The sequence below is a fragment of the Notamacropus eugenii genome, chromosome 4 (assembly GCF_028372415.1).
Source record: "Notamacropus eugenii isolate mMacEug1 chromosome 4, mMacEug1.pri_v2, whole genome shotgun sequence".
In the NCBI taxonomy this organism is placed as follows: domain Eukaryota; kingdom Metazoa; phylum Chordata; class Mammalia; order Diprotodontia; family Macropodidae; genus Notamacropus; species Notamacropus eugenii.
The window spans coordinates 476057891-476083402 of NC_092875.1; the positions used below are offsets into that span (position 1 = coordinate 476057891).

A 25512-nucleotide genomic window follows, 5' to 3' on the forward strand; every position below is an offset into this window, starting at 1 on the left:
GAGCCAAGAAGCTATCAGTCTAATCCTTCTTTTCTATGACAACCCTTCAAATCCACAGAAGATGGACAAATCCAAATCATGCCTCATTCAAAAGGAAGAAATGAGATCTAAGTGGCAATGGAGTGGTATTGGATATCAAGAACATGGCCAATGTAGGAAATTGTTTTACGTGATCATGTGTGTTTGTCACCAGGATTTTCTCCATTTTTTGTGGTGGAGGTGAGGGTGGGGAGATGGTAGAGAGAGAAATGCAAGTTTGTTAATTGAAAAAGAAGAAAAACAAATTATCATTTGTGTTTTTTTGTTATAAAGGAGCAATAACAATACATATGATTAAAAAATAGACTCTTTTAGAGAGAAAAGTGAGTTATTTACAAGGATGTGGAAATCCATAACTCTGAGGGGTATGGGAGAGAATTATCTGGGTGAACATAATAAGACTCAGAAACAAGTTTTTCATAGGAACACACTATATCCACCTGGTAAAATGAATGACTAGCTTCTAACATAGACCCTTAAGTTGAGGTTGTGTCCTTGATTCTTCTAATTAGTTGTACATACATTATATGATTGAAAACTTGGTATAAAGGACACATTTATCCTTTACAAAATATGGAAGTCAAACAGGCAACTGTCAGGTTTGAAGTGTCATTTATGGAGTATGCTTACTCATATACATGTCCTCTGATAGAATATAAGCTCCTTGAGGGCAGGGGATGTTTGATGTTTTTCTTTGTACCTAGTTTGCTGATTGATTGAAATTCACTAATGCCCTGGATCTTGTCATCTTAGCTGTTTATTCATGTAGTCCCTAGTAAAAAAAATTCTCGATGATGTGGGGGATGTATTATGGGAAATATTTTCCTCCAGAAAGTCTCCAGTGGAGTTGGGGAGGCAAGGCCTGCTCACCTGAAAGAGTTAAATATGTAACTTTGTCCTTGAAGAGGACCATGACATCAGGAAGGTGATGCCATGACATGCAAGTGAGTTGGATTTAAATGAGGGAGGACTATGCAAAGTCACCAGCCTCACTCTCTCCTCTGGAGCCATCTGGGTCCAGTGGCCAGATATACATCAGGACAACTGGTAGTATGCCTTAGGAGACAGACTCAAGGAGACCTGGGAACCTCTGAAACTAGCTGCGTGGTGTGGTTAGGTCATTTAGTTTCTCAATTAACTTCTTGGGTCACCTTTTAAGTCTGTGACTTAGAAAACAGGTACTGATCTCTGTTAGTAGAGTTAGTTCCTATGGTGGGAATTCCCTACACCAAAGAAACTGCGGTTCTCTCCCACCCCCAATGTGGTTAGGTGCCAACATTCTGTACAAACAAAAAATGAGAGAGGAGGTCAGAGAAGGGACAAAATCCAATCTAAAAGAGAGCTCTGCTTGGCACTGATCCTAGAATATGGCTGGCATTAGGAGGGTGATGTACAAAACGTGCTTGTAAGTGAAAGTAATCTGAGTGTCCTTCTTCAGTTCAGGTGTCATGAGACAGTGTTAGAAACGTGCAGAAGGAATCTCTCAATGGGAAAAAAAGAGCTGCAGCAGGATGAGGTAACATGTACATCATTGACCCCACGGAACCAAAAGGAAGAAATCAAAGGCTTAAAAAATACTTCTTTGATTCCAGAAGAAGAGAATATACTAAAAGCTGCTTTATAAAGGTAGATGGCCTTATAGCTCAAAATTCAAGGGCCAGCTTTCCCCCACTTCATCTCACACACACACACGCACACACATGCACACACATGCACACACACGTACACTTTGAATTACTCCAAACTTCTCTCTGAAGCAAAAATCTGTCTATCAATTTAAATCACTATGTATTAGATACAAGAAGCTGAGGATAAAATGATTAAAAAATATATAGTGTCAATCTTCAGAGAGCCTGCAACCTATGGGGATGATGCAGTGGATAAAGTGCTGAGTGTGGAGTCAGGAGGGTCTGAGTTCAAACACAGCCTCGGACATTATTTACTCGTTGTGTGATCCTGGGCAACTTACCTAACTCTCTGTCTGCCTCAGTTTCTTCATCTGTAAGATGGAGGTAATAAACTACTTCTCAAGGTTGTTGAAAGGATGGAATGAGATAATATTTATAAAAATGCTTTGAAAACCTTAAAAGTACTATAAAATACTATTAATATAGTACTTAAAGTGCTTTATAAATGCTATAAATTCAGGGAAGGGAGGGAGGAGAGAGAGAGACCCTTTGTTTAAGATTTGTCCATCGTGACCCCGGAAACATCTCCATCCTGGAGAATCACTTCAGCCCTGGAATTCACATGTCAGAAGTACCCTCCGCCCTTGAGGCCCCTTCTCATTGGATAACACCTCTCAGAAACTCCATTTAAGGCCATCTCTTTAAACATTTTTTTATTTCTTAACTGGCCATACTCTAGACTTCTCTATTTCTGTCCTCAACCCCCACGTATCTGTCCTCCCCCATTTTTCAGCTTCCTTAGGCACTGTCTTCCCCAAATAGTCAACAAACACTTATTAAGTTCCTACTATGTGCCAGGCACTCTAGTAAGTTCTGGGAGAGGGTGGAGCTTCCAAACTGCGGGAGAGACATAAGCCAACACATTAGTTCAAACTCTCTGGAGCATCAATAGGAAGTAATCACAGAGGGATGGTGCACTGGAATGAAGAGAGGCTGGGAAAGGCTCCATGTAGAAGAAGGCAGGATGTTAGTTGGGATTAAAAGAAACCAGGGAAGCCAGGAGAAGGAGATAGGAGTGAGAACATTCCGAGTGTGCCTGGAACAAAGAGGTGAAGCGTCTTGTTGAGGGGCAGCCAGGAGGCCAGTGTCCCTGGATCCAAGAGTACATGCTTTGGAGTAAGGTGTAAAAGGACTGCAGAGGTTGGGGCAGGGTGCCTAGGCTGTGAAGGAAGGGCTTTGTATGGTAAAGAGAGAGGTTTGCACTTGGTCCTGGTAGCAATGGAGAGTCATTGGAATTTATTGAGGGGGGAGATGACTGAGCTAAAGCTCAGTGAAAAATCACTTTGGTGACTAAATAGAGGATGGATAGTTAAGAAGATAACCCAGAGAAAAGGTCTGGAAGAAAAGTGTCACAGAGAAGAGGGTGGTCAAACAGTGCCAGAGGCTGCAGAGAAGTCAGAGGATTGTTCTGACTCTCTGCGACCCCATTTGGGGATTTCTTGGAAAAGATACTGGAGTTGTTTGCCATTTCCAGCTCATTTTACATATGAGGAAACTGAGGCAAACAGGGTTAAGTCACTTGCCCCGGGTCACACAGCTAATAAGTATCTGAGGCAGGATTTGAACTCAGGAGGATGAGTCTTCCTGACTCCAGCCAGATCTGGCTCTCTATCCACTGCACCATTTAGCTGCCATTGGCTTTATCAAACTAAGGATTAATGGTACCTTTAGAAAGAGCAGTTTCAGTGGAATAATGAGATTGGAAACTGGTGACTAGGTGGCATAGTGGGCAGAGTGCTCGGAGTGAACTCGCCAGCTTACGAATCGCAAACTTGATGTTCCATGGAGTTGCCCATTTCAAGAGTTGATTTTTAAAGAAAAGTCTTTATCAATGAAATAAATGCAGAGGAATGATCCTGTAGACAAACGCAGCTACCGTTCAGTGCAGATGTCGTGTGACAGTTATCTGTGAGGATCAATCAGGGCGGCTAAGGGGCAAAATGAATAGGGCGCGGGACAGAAAGTGTAGGAAAACTCATCCTCCTGAGTTCAGATTCTACCTCAGACCTTTAGTGTGTGATCCTGGGCAAGTCACTTAACTTTCTTGGTCTCAGTTTCCTCATCTTGTCAAATGAGTTGGTGAAGGAAATGGCAAATCACTTCAGCCATCTTAGCTAAGAAAATCCCAAATAGGATCATGAAGAGTTGGAAAAGACTGAAAAACAACTGAACGGATCAAGGAGAGAGTAAAAAGGGGGAAAAGGAGAGATACGTATTGTAGATGGCCTTTTTGAGGAGTTTAGCCACAAGGCATAAGAGAAGTAGTGTGATAATTACTGGGGATGGAAGGATCAAGTGAGGATTTTTGCAAGGATGGTGGATGTTTATAGGCAGTATAGAAGGAGCTAATAAACATGGAAAGATTGAAAATCAAGGATGGATTGGATATGACAGAGAGGGCAATCTGCTGGAGGAGACAGGATGAAATAGCGTTGTTTGTGTAGGTAGAATCTAAGCTCCCTGAGGACAGACACCCTCTTTCTTTTTGTATTCTCAATGCTTACCACAATTCCTGGCACATAATAAACACTTAATAACTACTTATGTAGAGGGAGACAGAAAGCATAGAGTACATGAAGATAATAGGCAGCAAATCCCTGAAGGTAAAGGAGTCAGATTGTGGAAAGTTGTAAATTTAAATTATATCCTGGAGCCAATGGAGAGACCCTGGAGATGTTGGTCTATTTTTTCTAGGGTTTCTATATAGGACTAAATCATGAAATACCACAGTCCCTGAAGATCTGGAGTTCCAGCTTACCCAAATGATTATAAAAAGATGCATGATTATAAAAAGATGCAAATGAAAAATTGGGTACTTGAAGGGCTGTTAAGATTGTATCACAAAGATACACAACTAGAAAAGGAGGCAGACTCATTATATTGCCAGAATGCAGGATAGCAAATGGACGATAGCCTCTGAAGTCTTCCACTAGAACCAACTTAATACCATGACACCTAAAGGAAAGCCTCCAGTGTGTTGGGTGGCTCTCCTGTGGAGGGTTTACTCAGGGATGTGGATAGGACTAGCCCAGGTACATATGTTGATGAGATCAAGGATCCATCAGATTATCATAAGGTTTCCAGAGGATTTATTCTTCACCCTGATCCTCCTCTGCAAATTACCGTAGCTCTGGAGTTCACTGCTTGAGTCAGACCTAAAACATCTTTTTCCAATGACTCCTTTGTTGCTGTTTAAAAAAAAATATGAGTTAAATGTGTACCCAGAGTCTAATAAAAAGACCAGGCTTGTGGCAATCTTGCCAGGTGTACTGAAGGTAGTTAGTCTCATGCAAAGGGGAAGCAGTGTGCTCTGTAAGAGGAGAGCAGCCAAAGCTTGGGCTCTGTGGAGCCCCTGGCTCCTCCATCATTTAAGGTCTTGCTCTGACCCATTCAGGGACAAGATCCCAAGCTCTTAGACTGTGGTTTTCATTTGACCCAGATAGGAGGCCAAGAAGGACTGTTTGCCCTCGTTAGAAAACAAAAAAAGGAACAATTAATCAAGTAGTGGTGTGGGGTGATGGTGGAGGAGGGGAGGGAGGGAGGAGAGTAGTAGATGGTACTACTGGTGTTCTTTGTCCAAGGCTGGCTGGTTTATCTTACCAGGTGTGGGAAGCATAAGAAGCAACTAATTAGATTGAGGATCTGATTAAATGTTCAGAAACCATCTCTCTCTCTCTCTCTCTCTCTCTCTCTCTCTCTCTCTCTCTCTCTCTCTCTCTCTCGTCTGTCTGTCTCTCCCTCCCTCCCCATCTCTCTCTTACACACACATGTACACACACACACACACACACATATCTCTCTTTTCCTCAATTTCCCAGCAGTGAGCTACTTCAGCCATCAGGTAAACTGTGAGCTTCCTTGTTAAGGGAACGTGCTGTCTCCCTTTCCTCTCCTAGTGTCCTTATTCTAAAAGAAACAGTAATTGCATGCTTCTTTCCAAAGCCTGCCTATGCTTCAAAGGCATGTCAGTGGAATTCAGATCCCAGAGATGATGTGAAGCACTGAATTTTGTAGCAGTTGGCTTTGACAGGGATGTTTCAAAGTGCTATTAGAACTCCTTCCTTCTAAAAGAGCATCCTGAAGAGAAAGCCTGGCAACAAACACATGACAATTATTCTGTTCTGAATAGTGAATGTGGGAAATGAAGCTGTAATCTTTATAACAATGATGTTATACATCCCATGTGAATAAATGAGAAAAATATTTTTAGAAAATTAAAGAGAAGTGGATTAGAGGATGTTATCAGAGAGGTGCATGGCTGGAAAAGAAGGCGGGTCATTCTATATCAAAAGCAAAGAATGGACAGCCTGCGGACTGCAGTGATACTCAAAAAATATCGAGAACTCTATTGCAAGGCCCCAAGTAGATGGAAGTCGAGACGAGGGTCATACAGGCTGAGCCAGAATGAATGGGTTACCAGCTGCACCTTTGGAGCTTACCCCACAACCCACATCAATGAGAATGCAAATTTATTGAAGTTGAAAACTATTTTTTTAATTAGACACCTTAAAAATGTTTTCAGATCCAAAGTCATAATCAAAGAATAAAGCCTTTTAAAACTAAATACCCCTTCTTCTCCAGCTCCTTCTTCCTGCCCATGCTAGCTAACTTTGTTAAAAAAAAAAAAAGGTGAAATAAACTTCACATTCTGTAGAGGTTAAAAAATGTTTTCGCTTAATTTATTCTTACTACCTTCTCCCATCTTTCCATCTCCCAAATACGAGGATCTCTTCCGTATAAGCATGCTGCCACATTTCCTGCTGCTTTCTGGGCAACTCCTCCCTTCTCTTTCCACTTTTCACTCTTTCTCAGAGAACAATCATCAAATGAATATTAACACTGCCACCAGAAAAGGTGTGAAATCTCCTGCTCTCCCTTTTCACCCAAATCTCGTTGACAGTATAGATCAAAGCTTCTTTTTCTGACCAATAGCAAGAGACAAATAGATATACATAAATACAGATAAATAGATATAGGCTGATTGATAGATTAGAGATAGGTAGATGATTGATAGATAGATAGATAGATGAGAGAGAGGCAGATGCACAGAGACAGAAAGGGCTACATAGATGGACAGTATAGAAAATAGAAAGACAAAGAAAAAGAGGAGAGACAGACAGACAGACAGACAGACAAGGAGAGAGACAGACAGACAGACAAGGGGAGAGAGAGAGAGAGAAAGAGAGAGAGAGAGAGAGAGAGGAGAGAGAGAGAGAGAGAGAGAGAGAGAGAGAGAGACAGAGAGACAGAGAGACAGAGAGACAGAGAGAGAGAGAGAGACAGAGAGACAGAGAGAGAGACAGAGAGAGAGAGAGAGAGGGAGAGAGAGAGAGAGAGAGAGAGAGAGAGAGAGAGGGAGAGAGAGAGACAGAGAGACAGAGAGACAGAGAGAGAGACAGAGAGAGAGACAGAGAGAGAGAGGTATACCCCTATTTGATTGTAAGGAAAGGAAAGACTCTTATATTTGTACCCACGGTGGGCATAATGGATAAGTCTATTGTATAGCCTGATGAGAAATGAAAAGATGTTTAAAGAGATGGCCTCCTTAAATGGAGGTTCTGAGACGAGTTACCCAAAGAGAAGGGGCCTCAGGAGTGGATGGTACTTCTAAGGTATGAATTTCTGAATTATATTAGTTTGCTGAAGGATTTTCCTGGGAATTGCATCTGTGAAAACAGATGCTCAAGGAATGTCAGCGGAACAAGAGTATCTGACCTACAAATTGCCTACGTTAGATAACCTTGCAGTTTCATCACCTTACTTTATATATTATTGTAAAATGTGTGAAATCAGTAAAATAAAAAGTAATTGTTTTTCCACTTGAGTGTGTAATCCAAGATGAGGACTTTGCCCCCTTCTAGACAAGGAAATTTCCTTTTGTAATCTTACAGTTCCACCTGTTATTACCCATTCCACCAATAAAATGAAACAATTTTTTACATAATAGGAAGTATCTCATATGTAAGACAAACTTTCTTTGTCATACAGGTCGCAAGTTAATGATGACATTAGGGACTGTGTGTATGTAATCTTTTCTGGAAATCTTTGTGGCTTGATTTAACCACTACTGTCTATCCAGTAATAACAGCGCTTTGGAAATAGCTTCATTAACAAGACCTTTAAATCTCCAAATGATGAGTAAATTGATCAGGGGTGACCACGGGTTACCAGAGGTAGATGGAGAGACCTCTTCTGTCTCTAAGAAGATATGAGACAACCTTTTGTTGCAATCATCCTTAACACATTTACTTAAAAAGGATGCCCAGATTATCTGAGGCCTAGCGACACTGAAGTCATTGAGTTTATGGTAATCCCTATGATGTCACAAAATTTCCCACCAATATTCTCCTTCTTCTTCACATATGCATTTTGAAAGAAATGACTGCCATGATTTCATAGATAACGTTAAAGAAATACCCAAGTATCTTGCAAAACTACTCTTGAGAGCACAAAGAAATTCCTTTGAACATATATAGTATTATCTATAAATCTGACAGGTGCAATCTGAAGTTGGCTAACATACAATCAACCAAGAAAATTATGTTGGTAAAATAAAGCAGAAAGAGCTAAATTCTGAAAGAATTGAGAAAAGATCGAACAGAAAGAATCAAAATCTGACTTCGGCCATCTCCTGGTTGTGAGATCCTGGTCAATTCATTTAACCTCTACTCAATTTCCTCAGCTGTAAAGTGCGGATAATGATGCGATAACCTACTAGGTTTGTTATGAGGATCAAATGAAGTATTTGTAAAGTGCTTAGCATAGAGCCCAAAGGATAGGAGGCATTTAGTGAATCCTTGCCCTTTCTCTTCTCTTCCTCTTTTGCCTTAAAAAGAAATGAGAATCTTTGCTTCATGGCAAAAGAGGAGGGCCAGACAGATTCAGGAACAATATAGGATGTCTAAAGAAAAACAGACTGTATAAAAACAAAGTGAGAAAGAACTGGCATTAAGATTACCAACCAAAGATGTACAATTTATGGTATAATGACTCCTAAGAGTTCTTCTAGTTCTTTTTTTTTAGAAAAAGGGAAACTGAGACTGAGACCCTAAGGTCACTAAGCAAGTTAATGGCCAAGCAAGGATTAAGACCCTGGTCTACATTAGCCCCACATCCTTCCTATTTTCATATTGAAGCTTGACCTATTGGAATTGTGGAGCCAACCAAACATGATGCTTTATGTAGGAAATGGAAAAATTCTCCTTCTGTGCTCATCACTGGTCAGGTCTTCATTAGTATATTCTGTTTAAAAATACAACTAAAGTGTCTCAAGGATCATTTAGAAAAAGATGAGAAGAGATGGATAGAAATACAAATGCCTAAGGGGGTTGGGTCTATAAAGACACAAAGAACTGGATTCACTTATCTAGAGAAAAGAAAGCTAAGAAAAGTAACGGATAATAGCAGTCTCTAAGAAGAAGGATGGAAGTACTGGGGGGTTGCTGCTGGTGCTGTTGGAGTGGGTTAGGGTGAAGGTTGAAAACAGCTCACCTTATTTAATCAATCAGAGAGCCATAGAATGTTATAATCAGAAAGGAACTTAGAAACTGTCTAGTAGTGAAACTAGGGGTGGAGAACATGTGGCCCTCCAGGTCCTCAAGTGTAACCCTTTGATTCAATACAAACTTCACAGAACAAACCTCCTTAATAAAAGAATTTGTTCGCTAAACTTTGGACTCTGTCAAAGGGCTGCCCCCCCAGGACCTACCAGGCCACATGTGACCTTGAGGGTGCAGGTTCCCCACGCCTGGACTAGACACTCCTCTCATTTTAGAGATGAGGAGAGGCTGTTTCTTGCTAAGAGAACCAGCTCTAGAATCCAGTCCTTCTGACTCAGTCGTTTGCTTCTCTGCCTTAATGGGACCATAGACTCTCCGTTTTGGAAGGAACCTCAGAGGCCACCTATTCCATAGAAGGGCAGCTCATAGAAACACCTGAGTTACAAAAAAGATGAATAAATTCTGCCCAAGTTATCTCATGGATAAAAACGAAGAGGTTGGACAAACTCCCATGCTGGCCTGCCAGGCTCCAGATGGTTCACCTAGACTCCTTTTCTGTGACTCTAAGGTTGCTTTGTTTTTCCAGATATATTTCAAATATATATTCAATATATTACCTACACCCAAACATGGCAGTCACCAGAAACAAAGGCACACCATGATGTTCCAGCGAGCAGCAGGCCAAGCTTCGAGTGCCCTCATCCACCTCCCAAGGTCTTCAGATGCTGGGAAATCATTGTCAGCACCTGGAAAAAGTAAGCGTGCTCAACTAAGAGATTAGGTTTATTTTTCTCAACTCATATTTTCCTCTACCCTGCCCCCTCCCCCACAGACACACACACGCAGACACACACACACGGACACACACACGCAGACACACACACATGCAGACACACAGACACACACACAGACACACACACACGCAGACACACACACAGACACACACACATGGACACATACAGACACACACACAGACACACACACAGACACACACACGGACACACACGGACACACACATGGACACACAGACACAGACACACACAGACACATAGACACAGACACACACACAGACACACAGACACACAGACACACACACACATTCCACATGTTTTATTGAACTCAGAGATGGCAAGGAAGCAATAACATTCAATGATTTTCCTTTTGTTTCTGCACCCTGCAATTGGAGCTGACACTGAGCACTGCCTTCATTTCCTTATACCTCCTGGTGTTGCATGAACACCCTGCTACACGACAGCACCTGGGAGCTCAAGATAAAGAGGCAGAGACAATGGCGTGGCCTTCAGTACTGGTAATGGGGACATCTTTTCAGCCCTCTGCTTGAGGTACTTTGGCATTGAGTTACAGCTTAGCCTCACAGATATGTATCTGGGGAGAACAAAGCACTCTTCCTTCCTCCCTCCCTCCCTCCCTCCCTTCCTCCCTTCCTTCCTTCCTTCCTGGCCACATGTGGCCCTTGAGGTCCTCAAGTGCGACCCTTTGATTGAATACAAACTTCACAGAACAAATCTCCTTAATAAAAGGATTTGTTCTGTACACTTTGGACTCTATCAAAAAGCTGCCCCCCAGGACCTAATAGGCCACATGTGACCTTGAGGTTGCAGATTTCTTCCTTCCTGCCTTCCTGCCTTCTCTCTAGAGAAACTATAGTCTAGAGCAGGAGTTCTTAACTTTTTTTTTGTTTCATGGACCCCTTTGATAGTCTGAGGAAGCCTATAGACAACTTCCCAGAATGTCTCCACCCTCCTCCCAAAAAAGATTCATAATAGAAGAAAAAGCTAAATTTAGGTTAAAAATGAGTGAAAAGATTGATTTTTTCCCTATTCAAGTTCACAGACCTTCTGCTATCCATCCATAATCCATAAGCCTCGGATTAAGAACTCTTGGTCTAAAGAGTATCCCCCAAACTTTCATTCATTTTATATGATGAACACAATCTGAATGTTTTCAATATGATATCTGACTGAATTAAATTAAATTCAACAAGTTATTATTATTATTATTTTTAGAAAAGACAATGCTAGGCACTGAAGGAGATACATGATTGAGACATCGACTACTTTGGGACAATTTCATTCCATATGCATTTCCACATTCCTACCTTAGACAGTCCATTCCTTATGCCTTACTCTGTCTTCTCCTATTGAATTCCTGTCTATCCTCAAGTTCAATTCCTCTCTATACCTGGAGACTGGTGTATGTTCAGGAACAGGATTAGAAGGGAATGAGATAAATATAGAGAAAAGCAGAGAATCAAGGTTGGCTAAAACATAGTGTGGTGAGAGGAAAAGTGGGAAATAATGTTAGAAAGGGCTGTTGGGACCTGAGTGCACTGAATGACTGTCAGCCAAGGACTTTGGACTTTATTTTATAGGGAAAAAGGAAGGTTTTGAACATAAAAATAATGGGATCAAAGTGTTTGTTATGAAGATAAATTGGGCACTTGTTAAAGGATAGAGCAGAGAGAACAGAAAGCCTTTATGAGTTATGAGGGTCTGAACTAAGACATTGGCAGTAGGAAAGAGAAGGAAGGAACAGAACGAAGAAGTACAAATTGCACAAGAACCAACAGGGCCATGGAAATAGGGAGCAAATGGTGGACCCCATGTGTTTTCCAATAGGAGGTGCCAATACTAGGAGAGAGACCTGGGATTCATAAAGTATTATACCGCCACAGTTAATGTCCCAAGGTGTCATTTCAAAGGGTGGAGGCCATGTCATTTAAACTGGAAACAAGGGCCCAAAGGGAGGAGGTGAGCACATCTGGTTTTTGGATCTGGAGCTTGCCAGCGGGCCTGCTTGCCTCATTACCATTCCAAAAAGACTTTCAGGTGGCTCAAATAGGAAATTCTTCCACTGAGTTCATCTCTAGTTTGGGCTAGTGTTTCAACAGGTTATTTTCTCTCTAGAATTGCCTCCAGTGTTTGGATTTGGGAGGAGTTTTCACCAGGTCTGAAGATTTTCTATTAGTAATATGATTCCTCTTCTATCCAGGTTACAATTAATTGACTGCACTAGATTAGCAGCAGCTGATTAGAACTTCCTTTGGGCACACCCTCAGAACTCTGGGAAGAGTTATCAGGTAAGCCAGCTCACTTGGCCCTAGAATACATATAAATCTGGTTTTACTTATGTGAAATAATTACCTGGGAATTATGGGCCAGGAGAGAGCATGATGATGATTAATATCGGTCTCAACCCCAAAGAATAAGCATTTGATCCATGACAAATGGAGCAGACAGGATGAGTTGCATTTTTTTTTTTTATTAGATGGGATAAAAGCCATTTGGTGGATGGGGAGACTGGAGCACATGGACCTCAGTCCAAGGTTAGTTGGAAGCATTTTCAACAATGCAAATCATATTAGTTACAGATGATAATTATGGATCATTTACTCATAGAATTTAATGCCTGGAGAACAACAGAAAGTTCCAGAAGGGCAGTCCGATGCAGGCTATGGCCAAAATTTTAGGCATAAGTATGTGAATTTAGTTCTCTCTAAGACAGAGGTTGTGCTAGTCTAGAAACAAACTACAATAAAAGCTCTGGTTTTTCTGGCCTGGTCTTCCTTGTGAGGGGCTATCTGCACGGGACATCTCCACTTCTTGTGATTTAGAGGCTCTTTCTTAAGATGACAACTTCCGTGACCCATGAAGCTTCACTAACTGGGACCTTCCTAAGATGTCACATCAAAAGTGGAGAACCAATCAGATGTGCCTGATTGTGAACACGCACATATACCTCTCTCTCTAAAATAATTTGGTCCTCTTCAGTGTCACTGAGCTTCCCAGATCCATAGAATGAGAACCAAGGAGTAGAGGGGTTGTTCTACTGGAGGCATGGCAGATTCTGACAGGATGGTTAATCAGTCAGTCAACAAGTATTTTTAAGACCTCTGTTAGGCCTGATGATATAAAGAAAAAAATGACAGTTCTTGCTCTCAAGGAACCTACGTTCTACTGAGAAAGACAACAGAAATACATGTGTGTATAGACATACATACATTCATATATACATATACACAGTATTTAGACCCACACATATATGCACATACTCACACGTGTGTATGTATGCATTATATACACACACATATACGTATACGCATAGGTGTTTGTGTATGTATGCAAAGAGGAAAAAACAGATTAAAGGTGATTTCAGGGTAAAGCACTAGCAGCTGGTAATATCAGGAAAGGTCTTATATAGAAGAAAGCAGTTTTTAAGCTGACCTTTGAAGGAAAGTCTTAGGAAGTAGAGTCAGAAGTGATGAGTGAGTGTGTTCTAGGCATGATGGACAGTCATGTTAAGGTGTGGAGATGGGAAAAGGAGTGCCAGTGTCAACGGAACTGGAAGAAGGGTCATTTGACTAAAATGAAGAATTTGTGGAAAGAAGTGATGTATAATGAGCTTGGAAAAGTAGACTGAGTCTAAAGTTGTAAAGGACTTTTAAGTGAAAAGAAAGGAGGTACAAGGGGGCTATTTGGAGTTTTTTAAGTAGGAATGTGACCCTGTGAGGACTATAACCCAGCATACAAGGCCCTCTCTAGACTCTAACTGTACACTGGTGACTGTGACTGGTCCACTTATATCTTGTCCTCTCTGAGAGTTAGTTGTCTCTTTTCCCCTTCTTCTACACCCCCATGTCCTTGGGTATCTCCATTAAGTCCTTTAGCATTTGCTTGTGAGTTAAAACTGATCACTAAAGGGTTTTTTACTTTGGATCACCAGCCATTCTCATTCTTCTGCAGAGTCCCTTCAAGTTCTTGCAACAGATCACCTCAAACGTGTATATGTTATTTCCACACATAGGTCTATAGGTTCTGTAGACCCCTTCTCACCCCCCTTTAAGGATCCTTCAAGGATACTCGAAGTACCATTATCATGAACCATCATTGCTCTGGGAACCCTGCTGCTGGTGAGGCACAAACATCTCAGTGCAAGACTCACCTGCCTTTCACCTCTTCACTCATCTCCCTTTTGGGGGCCCTTTCCAGTCATCCTCATCCATATCTGGCCACTGGATCTAGATGGTGCCAGAGGAAAAAATGAGGCTGGTGACTTTTCACAGCCCTCCCTTGCTTAAATCCAATTCACTTGCCAGCCATGGCATCATGTTCCTGATGTCGTGGTCATCTTCCAGAACAAAGGACAAACATCCCCCTGCTATACTGGTGGAAAAGCCCACATCTTTACAATGTTTTTTCTCCCAAACAAGAAAGCTTTGCCATAGGAGGCAAGAGACCCAATTTCTATTCACTCAACATTTTACTAGCTGTGGGGTCATAATAAGTCAAACAAGGCACTTGATTCTGGATCTTGGACCTTGAGGTAAATAAAAACATCTTCCCTGGTTCCATGACTTTCTTCAAGACTCAGGTAAAATTGTATCTTCTGCACGACATTCCTGGTACCTCCCTGACCCCATGAATGCCTTCCCTTTGAGATTATCTTAAAAACTACACTTTATCTATCTTTCTCAATACATAATTATTTGCATTTTTTCTCTCCTATTAGATGTCAGTTCCTCGAGAGCACAAGAACTGTGTTTTTGCCTTTTTTTTTTTTTTGTATCCACAAAGCTTGGTATGGTGTTGGGGAACCTGCAGCCACATGTGACATCAAGGTTACAGGTCGCCCCCACCCCTGGAATACAATCCCTGGCTCCTAGTAAAGGCTTAATAAATGCTTATTGATTTCTAAAGTCAGGGAGCTTGACCAGCTCATCTCTTGAGGTTCCATCTAACTCTCAAAATTGAGACTGACTTAAGACTTGAAAAATTCTAGGTTTTTGTGTTTCTTCTTTATTTTGTCTTAGTGTAAGACTTTCATATCTTGGTTTTGATGGCAATGTTTCTTCTTAACTCATGCACTAATGCCATCTTTTAACATCCTACCCCAGAATGTGCTGTGTTGTTAGTATAACTAAATGTTAGGCAAGGGTACCTCCATGTAAGGGTCATCAGTAAAAGAAATCAGATCGCCATTCCCTTGAGGCTGCATCATCAATCCTAAGGATGTGGGTGACGTGGCAGCAGCTCCCAAACCAATCTGAACGCCCTGAAAAGATGCCAATTATTTCTTTTCCTCAAAGTCTACACTTCTACAGTAAGGCCTGTTTGACTTGGTAAACAAAGAGAAAGCTCTTTTGTATGCTGTTCGCTGTTTTCATTCTCGTGTGGCCTTGTTCACGATCTGTACTTAGGCCAGTCTGGGTCCATTGCCCTTTCTAGAATGGAGGAAAAGGTCATCAGAAATATCTGACATTGGCATGAATGGGGAGTCTTGCTGACTGATATGACCAGCATATGTTTCCAGCTATTGATAGTACCCCCTGGTCATTAGCATTCAGCATTCTCATCAAAAGATCATAGCCTCCTATAACTAGAGCTGGAAAGGAAACTTGGTCCTCATTGAAGTTAACCCTTTCATTTTATAGATGAGGGAACTGAGGTCTAGAGTGGTTCAATAACTTGCCCAAGGAGCAGCAAGGTGGTACAATGGCTAGAGCCCCACCCCTGGAGTCGGGAGGACCTAAGTTTCAATCCAGTCTCAGCTGGATACTCACTAGCTGTGTGACTCTGGCCAAATCACTTAACCTCAACTACTCCCCCAACAAATGAATTGTTTAAGGGTCATATATCATTAAGTAGCAGAGCCTGGATTTGAACCCAGGCACTTCAACTCTGAAGGCCTTTTGTTTGTTTGAAATGTCAAGTACTGTGTGGAAGACAAGTGACTTAAACTGAATGCAGTACTGATGGGATGTGGTATAGAGCCAGGTCAACATTTGTTCCCGAGCTCCAACTGCTTTATTCTAACCATTGTGGGCTGTTAAGATGGAAATCCTGACATTTGACATTTTATCCATGGAGTCAAGAAGACCTGAGTTTAAATCTGGTTTCAGACACTTACTAACGGTGTGACCCTGGGCAAGTCCCTTCACTCTGTTTGCCTCAGTTTCCTCATCTAGAAAAGGAGGGAGAGAAGGAAGTGGCAAATCATTCTACTATCTTTGCAAAGAAAACCCCAAAAGGGGTCATGACTGGAATAACTCAATAACAAGGACAACTTGATGTTCACATAAAGTAGGGAAGGGTTGCATGCCTTAGCTCCTGAAAATGGGTGTACTATTCACTCATCATGGTTTTCTTTCATTCCTTTCATTCAAGTCAAGCTGCCAACAGCATTCGGCTTCAACTCTTGTTCGGATCCATATTTCAAATCCATGTGGGCTTTTCTTGCAATGATTTAGGTTCTAATCCCCCCATTTCTTTTCACCCAATGAGACTCTTGTACATAATGAGGGTCTCAATTGAAATCATAGACTGTACCCAAGATATCCTTTGCTCTCATTAAATGACTGGCCTGCCTTCTTTTCTATTTATATATTCCTTTGATCATATTTTTATTTCCATTGGTAAAGTGCTACCGGCTATTTATACCCACAAGGTTTCTCTTCATTGCCTTCACTTATAATGTTGATTCCTTAGAGGCTGTTTACATTCCATGACCAGCAGTCATACAACATCACTGGAATAATATTGGCATTTTAGGGAGAAACACTATTCAGTTTTCCTAGATCAAAGCTTCTTAATCTGGGAGTCTGTGAACTTGATTTAAAATATGTACTTCTATTTATGACCATTTCAGCAAAATGGGTTTTCTTTGAAATCCTGTGTGTTTTATTTTATGCATTTGAAAAAAAAAACATTGTTCTGAGAAGGGGTTCATAGACTTTTCTATATTGTGAAGAGACCCATGATACAAGAAAGGCTCTGAACACCTGCTAGATCTGTTGGCAGAGTTGTGAATTGGTTGAGCCATTCTGGAAAGTAATTTGGATCACTGCCCTCAAAGTTACTTAACTGTGTGAATCTTTTGACTCAGCAATACCACTTCTTAGGCTGATACCCCCAAAGAAATTAAAGAAAGAGGGAAAAGGATCCATATGTACAAAAAAATTTACAGGACTTCTTTTTGTGTAGCAAAGAGCTGGAAACTAGAGTGGTATCCATCCATTGGGGAATAACTAAAACTATGGTATCCAAATGTAATGGAATACTATTGTGCTATAAGTAATTATGAAGGGTACGGTTTGAGAATAACCTGGGAAGTAAGCAGAACTAGGATGAAAATTTATATAACGACAATAACAATGTAAAATAAATGCCTGAAAGACATGGCAACTTCGGTCAGCTCAATGACCCATGATCAGAGGATCGAAGATGAAACATGCTGCCCACCTCCTGACACAGAAGTAAGGGATGACTAAGGATATAGATGGAAACATATATTTTTTGAATATGAGAAATATGGAAATTAGTTTTGCTTGGTTATGCATATTTTGGGAGGGTTTTGCTTTTTCCCTTCCATTCAGAGTGAGAAAGAAAAAAATAGATTTTTGTTAATTAAAAAATTAAATTAAATTAAAAAAAATCCAGAGCAAGGGTTGCCAGAGCAACCCTTTCTTCTCTCTTTTTCTTATTCAATTTTGGGCCCAGTTCATCATCCATTTATCTGTTCAAGAAAATTCCACCCTGTATGTGTTGCCAGGGAAAATGACTATGCACTGGAAAGGTCTTTCCCTCAAGGATTTTCAGTTTTATTCAACAAGCATTTATTAAGTCTTTGGTATCAAGTCTCAGTGTTCTTACTGGGCACTAAGTACAGAAGATACAAACATAATGTGCCTGTCCCTAAGGTGCTTACAGTCTACTGGATTAGTAATCCCATAATAGGTCAGGTTGAAGCAAAGTACCCATCCAACATACCAGGGATGGGGAACCTGCAGCCTTGAGGCCACAGGTGGCCCTCTAGGTCTTCAAGTGCAGCCCTCAGTTTTTGGGCCTTCATCAGGGGCTTCTCCCTCCTATGAGACCCTTCTCTCACCCCTTTCTCTTCTCCTTCCACCAAATACTGCGAGGAGCTGAGCTCCCTCTTCTCCTGGTTATCCTAAATGGGGGCAAGGATTGAAAAGGAGTTCTCCTCAGTGAAACACCCTAGGCGCTCGCTTTTAAAAGCAGCTGATTTCAATTTTTCCTTTGGCCTTTTCACACATATCCTTTTGCAAACTTAATTCATTTCTTTTCAGTTCTGGAAAAAATGTTCCGGCTGGAATGAGAGGTCAAGAATGTGGGGATTCATACATTGTGTGCATGTGTGGTTTGCTGGTATGTGCCATTTGTACACGTCACTGACTGGGGAAGTTAAATCATTTTTGGATACACATCGTAGTAATAGCATCCAAAACACCATGGACCTTTCAAGTAGTGTTCCGTACAACCTGTTCTTGTGGCCTTTCTTGCCACCTGCGAGGAGAGGAAGTACCAGGGGACGGGGGAATATGTGTCTGCTTTCAACATTTGAGCCGCTCACTGGCATTCTTTCATCCTACCTGAAGAGGCTCCTCATTTTTTCTTTGCTTTCCTTCTATCTGGTGATGACATGAGGATATGAATATTTGCTCTCAACAACACGACGAAGGGAGGATTTAATAAGCAGGGACCAAAGGAGAGTTTACTGCTCTCAGCAGACATAATGAGGAGGGGAGGGGTGATGCTCTCCTGGAAGCAGGGCCTGCATCCTTACGGTGACCTTTAGCAAACTGCTCCATCCTCCCTGTGCCTCTGATAAAATAAGGATAACGGCCCCCATAACACCAGCCCCGGGCTGGCCAACCTGTTTGGAGGCCCATCTCATCAAGGCAGAGGGAAAAGCTCTTTGCAAATATGAACTGCATCATCAGAACGAGCTAGAAGCAGCCCCTTTTCCCTGCTTCCCAGAGGTTAATGGATTTGCCAATGCTATTTAACACTGCTTCCTGCTGGGTTTTATAATGTGCTAAGAAGTAAAAATCCACAAGACCAGAGCATTTGAGCAAGCGTACCAACCCCTCAACGCGTATATCAAGGGTGTCAGGTTTTAACCACTGATAAGAATTTCACAGACCAACGACTGGCTGGAGAACTGCCCATGATGGCTGCTTTCAGGTTCCCTGGTTGGGGGAAGAGTTCTCTCCCCAGTTCTCAGGTTCAGTTGGGGCCCGTGAAGGAGCCTGGGAGTTTCCAAACTGACCTTGCTGAATGCTGTGACCTTGACTATTAATCATACCCCACCCAGATATGCAGCCCTCACCACACACCCCTGCCACCCCACCCTGGGCCATTTATGGTGGTTAGGAGAAAAAGAGCAGAGGTAAAGCCCCAGGAGAAAAAAAAAAAGACAGGCTTGGACAGCCGTAGCCAAACAGACTGGGCAAATTCCCATAATTCTGGGCTACTTTGGAAAAGTTTCTAGGGTCAACAGCTCCCTCCCTTCCCTGATTCTCTATGGAAAAATTCAAAAAGTGGGGGTGTCCCACAGACCACCAGATATATCCCATTTATTCTGTAAGACAGTTCTGTCGCAGTTTCCAATCACAATTACTCAGCAATCATCTATTGAGTGTCTACGTTATGCAACTGCTTAAAGAAATAGGCCAGGAACTATTCAGATTCCTTGTGTCACACTTAGAAGACTGGAGGATTTAGCTGCTGCTGGTCCAGAAGATCTCCCCCAGGCAACACCTGGGGAGCTGAGCTTTCAGCACTGGGAGGAAGTGGTTTCTCTGAATATTACGTACAGTAACACAGTTAGTTGACACTCTCAGCATGCCAGCCTCTCAGCTTCCTTCCCTAACATCCCATCACCACAATAAAAACTACTTTAAAAAAATCACCACCACTGTGGCTGGCCTAAGCCATGAGCAGCCTGTGTTACTGAAGGTGGGATGTTTTCTGTGAGGCAGTGTCAGACTCTGGACTATGCATGAGGGAACCATTTGTCAAGATCCAGTGACCACCACTCGCTGAGGTCCTTTGACCTCTGATACAGGTGCACTTGTGATAATAAGGAAGGCCACAGAGGGCACTGTCAAGGATGCAGCTGTTGCTGAAATTCATTATTGCCAACCCCTTGGGTGTCCTCTGTGCCAAATAGCTTACAGAGGTGGTGTCCTCAACTAGAAACAGGAGGCCACTAAACCATCCATAAAGATCCTTCCAGGCTGGGTATTGACTTAGTTTTCAGATACAATATTACCTATGTTTTATTGTATTTTTATTAATTTTGTTAAACATTTCCCAGTTACTTATTAATCTAGTTCAGGTTGCACTCAGAGGGCCACATGTTGGACACCTCTGGCTGGGTGCAGGTGAGGTTTATCCTAGGGCCAACAAAGGGGAACAGAACCTGAACACACCAAGGTGGCCATTCAGGAATTGAGATTCCCATGACTTGAATCACGCTTCTCTGCAACTCTACAAAGAAGAGATCTTAAATAATTGTAACTCACCTCTGACCCACTGACAAGAGTCATTCTCAGGGCTCCAGATTAGGCAGCTCTTTACGTCTAGAAGTTGGGAGAGAAGGTGCTGATTAGCTTGGTGAAGGGAGCTTCCTCAGCTGGAAGTTATCCATAATGGTGATATCGCATGCTCAGTCCATCTCCCTATCATCATTCTCATTACTCTACATTTGTATAACACTTTAAGGCATACTAATTAAGGCATGCTAATACGAGTTGTGTTGTAATTCAGTCATGTTCAACTCCCTTTTGGAGTTTTCTTGAAAGAGATATTGGAGTGGTTTGCCATATCTCCAGATCATTTTGCAGATGAGGGAAATGAGGCAAACAGAGTAAAGCGACTTGACCAGGATCACACAACTGTTAAGCATCTAAGGACAGATTTGAATTCAGGAAAATGTGTTTTCCTGACTCTAGGCCCAGCACCCTTACCCTGTACTACCTAGCTGTCCCAAGGACGATGACAACAGCAGCATCAGCAGCAACCATACACTGTCTTCACAAAATCCTGAAACTTAGGTAGCACAATAACCACCCCTCCCCTTACTCTTTGGAGTAATTGGTTCAAGATCACATTGGAACTAATATCAGACCTGGTTTTGGAGCTCAGGTCTTGTCTTAAAGCCTAAAATTCTCTAACTGCCTTGTTTTTCACTATTAACAGCTTTGGAGGCAACACAACATGAACAGTCTGGATGCATCTACACTGAACTCACTTTGATACTTTTCAGGGAGGGGAGATGTGCTGTTGGGCAGCTTTAGTCTGGGCACATCCTGGGTTATCTCCCCTCTGGGGATGTGAGTATCTGGGAAGGAAAAACAAACTTCTCCCTGTTTCTACATAGATAGAGCTTATGAGAATGCAGCAGAGAGATGGATAGTGCCCGAAGACGTTTGGGAAGAATGACCCCAAATGGACTGTTATTTTTTTCCAAGAAACAGATTGATGGAAGGGAACTCTGGTAAGCATCTGTATTCTGACAGCAGATGAATAAAACTGAGGGAGATGCTTCCTCAATTGGTGGGTTGGAGACGTACCATTTTTTTCTTGTGGTTTGGGACTTATTAGGGCAGCTAAGTGGCACAGTGGATAAAGCTCTGGGCTTGGAGTCAGAAAGACTCATCTTCCTGAGTTCAAATCTGGCCTCACACACTTAATAGTTGTGTGATTCTGGGCAAATCATTTCACCCTGTTTGCCTCAGTTTTCTCATCTGTAAAATGAACTGGAGAAGGAAATAGCAGACACTCCAGTATCTTTGCCAAAAGAACCCCAAATGGGGTCACGAAGAGTCAGAGACAATTGAAAACAACTAAAAAGAAATACGGGAGGAGGAGTCCAGATTTGAGACTGATAGAGTAAGAAACTCCCTCTTCCATTGCATATTGGCATCTACTCTGTTGGGGCAGTAGTAGTACTGGTAGTGTAGTAGTTAGTAGTAGAGTGGTCTATTACTACTCGTAGTGTAGTACTACTACTAGTAGTAGTGGTAGTAGTGTAATAGTAGTAGAGGTAATGGTAGTGGTAGTGATAGTAGAAGTGATGGCAGTGGTAGTAGTAATGGTAGCAATTGTATCGGCAGCAGACAATGTCATAGGACTGGAGAGTGGCAGCAGCAGCATTTATAATTATGCTTTAACGTTTACGAAGCGCTTTGTTGTCTCCTCAGATCTTCACGGTAGCTGGTAAAGGTGATTCCCATTTTTGCAGATGATATACTGAGGTTGAGAAGGGTTAGCTGACTTGCTGAATATCACACAGCTAAATGCCTTGCAACAATATGTGTCAAAGGGAGGATCAGGTCTTCCTGACTCTGAGGACCATGTAATATCTACTCTGCTATGCCGCCTTTCTGTGACTAAGTATCATTATACTATATATGTATATAATAATATGTACATGTATGCATGTATATAATACATGTATGTATGTGTATATAATATACATTTATATGTGTACTGTAAAGGATGTAGAAATATCATTAAACATTATGAGCAGGGGCATAGAGAGGTACAATGGAGTAGTGGTTAGAGCTGGCCTTGGTGTAGGGATCAAGTCATGCCTGAGACACATGTCAGTGTGATTCTGGGTGAGTCACAGCATCTCAGTGCTCTCAGGTAACTTTCCAAGCATGGGAATTCCTGACCTTCATTTGTAGAAATTTCCCTATTCCAGTGTACTTTACACCAATGAAATCACAGATCCAACTCTTTTCTTAGCTCCTATTTATATATATTCTGTGTCATTAAATGTTATAAGTAATACATGCTAGACCTCTTAGCACTTGGCCCTCTGCATCACTGGAACTAAAGAGTGACTCTCCTGTCTCCTCTCCCCATTCCCTCTCTTCATCCCCTCTCCACTTTATATGCACACACACACACACAGACACACAGACACAGACACACACACAGACACACACACAGACACACACACACAGACACACACACACAGACACACACACACCCCTACTTCTCTGGAAAAGAGGTGCAGCTCCTCCCTGGGGATGTGGTAGTGATACTGAAATCAATGTCAGACCTATTATTGTACACTGAACAGTCAAACAATTACTTTCCAATTGGTAACAATTTTTTTCCTCTTCTCTAGATCCTTGTGATCCAGAATCAAAGGATGTCTAGACAATCTCCCATTCCCTATGCCCAGTCTCTCCATACCCCCTACTTCAGACCTACGTCTCTTGTGTTCCTATTCTGATGTGCTCTCCCCTTCTCTTGTGCACTATGGAAACCCTGTTCTATTGTTAATAAACAGCCTTTATGTGAGAATTCTTCTCAAACTCCGTCTATCTCTTTGTAATCAGGAAGCTGGTTCCCACCTACCCAGAGGTCACTCTCTCCCAATGTGTTCACTCCATGATTATCCAAAGCCTCCTGTCCTCCCATCTTTTTCTGTGCCTCACCTTTCCTACCATGGTCACTCTACCCTTTCCTGCTTCCTTAGTCCATCCCCACTGCTTTGATCTCACTTTTTTCCTTTGAAATTTTGGCTAACCTTAATCAGTTTAGCTTTATGCTGTCTTCATCCTTTGAATCCCTTTCACCTTTGACCTATTGCCACTCAGCCCTCTCCAAACCCCAGTCATGTGTTACCTCTATTGTCTACCTTCTGTGCTCCGACTTATAAATTGCTGAACACTATTAAAGGAAGGTGGCCAACGGTGTCATTTGTACATTACAAAGTCAGATTTCTTAATCTCACATGGGCATGCCAGCTCTTTCACTTTTCCCTGATTGACTCCCTATCTCTGCTGTAGCAACTGTTTGGAACTTTACTCTCTCCTCAAGTCACCTATGCTCTACCTGTCCACTTCTTTAAGGAGAGAATTTTGCTTTATTTTTACTAAGAAAATTGAGGCTATCCATGAAAAATTCCCTCTTTTCCCAACTTCTGAACATCAGATACTCTCAGCATCTTCCACCACTATCCTCCACTGTTCCTTTCTTAGAAAATGAGATGCTTCTTCATGATTTCATTTCCTATATTGTCCTCCATGGTTCTTAAATCATCTTCCCCATCTTCATGATTTTTAGTATCCCTCCTATCAGTGGCTCTCTCTCTCCTCTCTCTTTCTCTCTCTCTGTCTCTCTGTTTCTCTCTCTGTCTCTCTCTCTTCTCTCTCTTTCTCTCTCTCTCTGTCTCTCTCTGTCTCTCTCTCTCTTTCTCTGTCTCTCTCTCTCTCACCTATAAATATGCCCAGATTTTCTTTATTCTTAAAAAAATAAACAAAAATGAAAATAATTCCTTCACTAGACTCTGGTATCCCCTTAAATAATCATTCATTATCTCTATTCCCTTTCAATGCCATATTCCTACAAAAAGTCTTGCCTTTATTTTCTGCCCTCCTACTCATTTCTCAACCCAACGCAATCTGTTTTTCAAAACCCACCTCTACTCTCTTAATTTGCTCTCTCCAATATTATTATTGATCTCCCAATTGCTAAATCCAATGGCTTTCTACTACTTTCTTCAGTCCACTTTCTGAAATCTCCCTAGTTTTTAGTATTCTTCAAATCCCCAACCTCCAAATTACTTTGTAGTTTCTCAGTATATATTTTATGTATACTTAATTATGCATATGTTGTTTTCATCTCAGTAGATTCTAAGCTTTTTAGGGTCAAGGACTGTTTTGATTTTATCTTTATGTCTTTAGCATCTAGCACAGGTCCTGAAACATTAACAGTCATTCAATAATTATTTGTTGAGTGGGATTAATTTTTTACATTCTTTGGAATAAGTCACATGAGTACATGAAGGAGCATGGGAAACTCTCAGTGTGGGAACTGCTTCCTTCTCCACTAGGGATGCATTCTAGTCCTCTTCTGATTTTGCTTCTAACTGTCCAGGCTTCACCATTATAATACAGTTTTCTTCTCACATTAAACATCCTTCTGTTCCCTTCACCCATTGCTGAATTTTTCCCGGAACCCCCATTTTGAAGAAAGGCAACCATCCTTCATTCCTCTCTTGGTTCTGCTTCTGATCTTGAGACTTTGCCAGTATGGCTCCTGTGCCGGCACTCTTCCCCCCCCCCCCCTCCCCCCGATAAATCTTTTCTAGCTCCCTTTTCTATGTTGTCTTCCTCAGGTTCCTGAGAGCAGCAACCATCTTTCTTTTTCTGCTTATACTGTATTTCTAAGACTAAACACAATGCCTGGTATATATAGCGCACATTTAATACATGCTTGTGGACTGATTGACTGACTATAGAACTGCTCAGGGCAATAACGGTTATGTTAATTATCAATTACCCAGTCAACAAGTATTTATTAAATATCTTCCACATATCAGGGGCTGTGCTAGGGAATGTGTATATAAATACAAAGAATGAAACAATCCCTACTTTGATTGAACTTACATTCTAGTGAGGGATACAATAAGTTTGCGAAAAATTGGCTACAGTAGAAATA

At 41.6% G+C, this 25512-nt stretch overlaps 1 long non-coding RNA gene across 4 annotated transcripts in view; it reads right to left on the minus strand.

Annotated features, from left to right (window-relative positions):
- The window catches only part of LOC140502119 (uncharacterized), a 52758-nt gene extending 29425 nt beyond the window's left edge, over window positions 1–23333 (minus strand). For 2 of the 4 annotated variants that reach the window (XR_011966543.1, XR_011966541.1), the window contains exons 1-3: window positions 23278–23333; window positions 20574–20630; window positions 9884–9972 (exon numbers count right to left, since the gene is read on the minus strand). This is a non-coding gene — a long non-coding RNA (uncharacterized lncRNA). Of the gene's footprint in view, window positions 1–9843; window positions 9973–20573; window positions 20631–23277 lie in introns of all 4 variants that reach the window. The other 2 variants (XR_011966542.1, XR_011966544.1) reach the window with 2 other exon arrangements.
- Between the last annotated feature and the right edge of the window lie 2179 nt (window positions 23334–25512).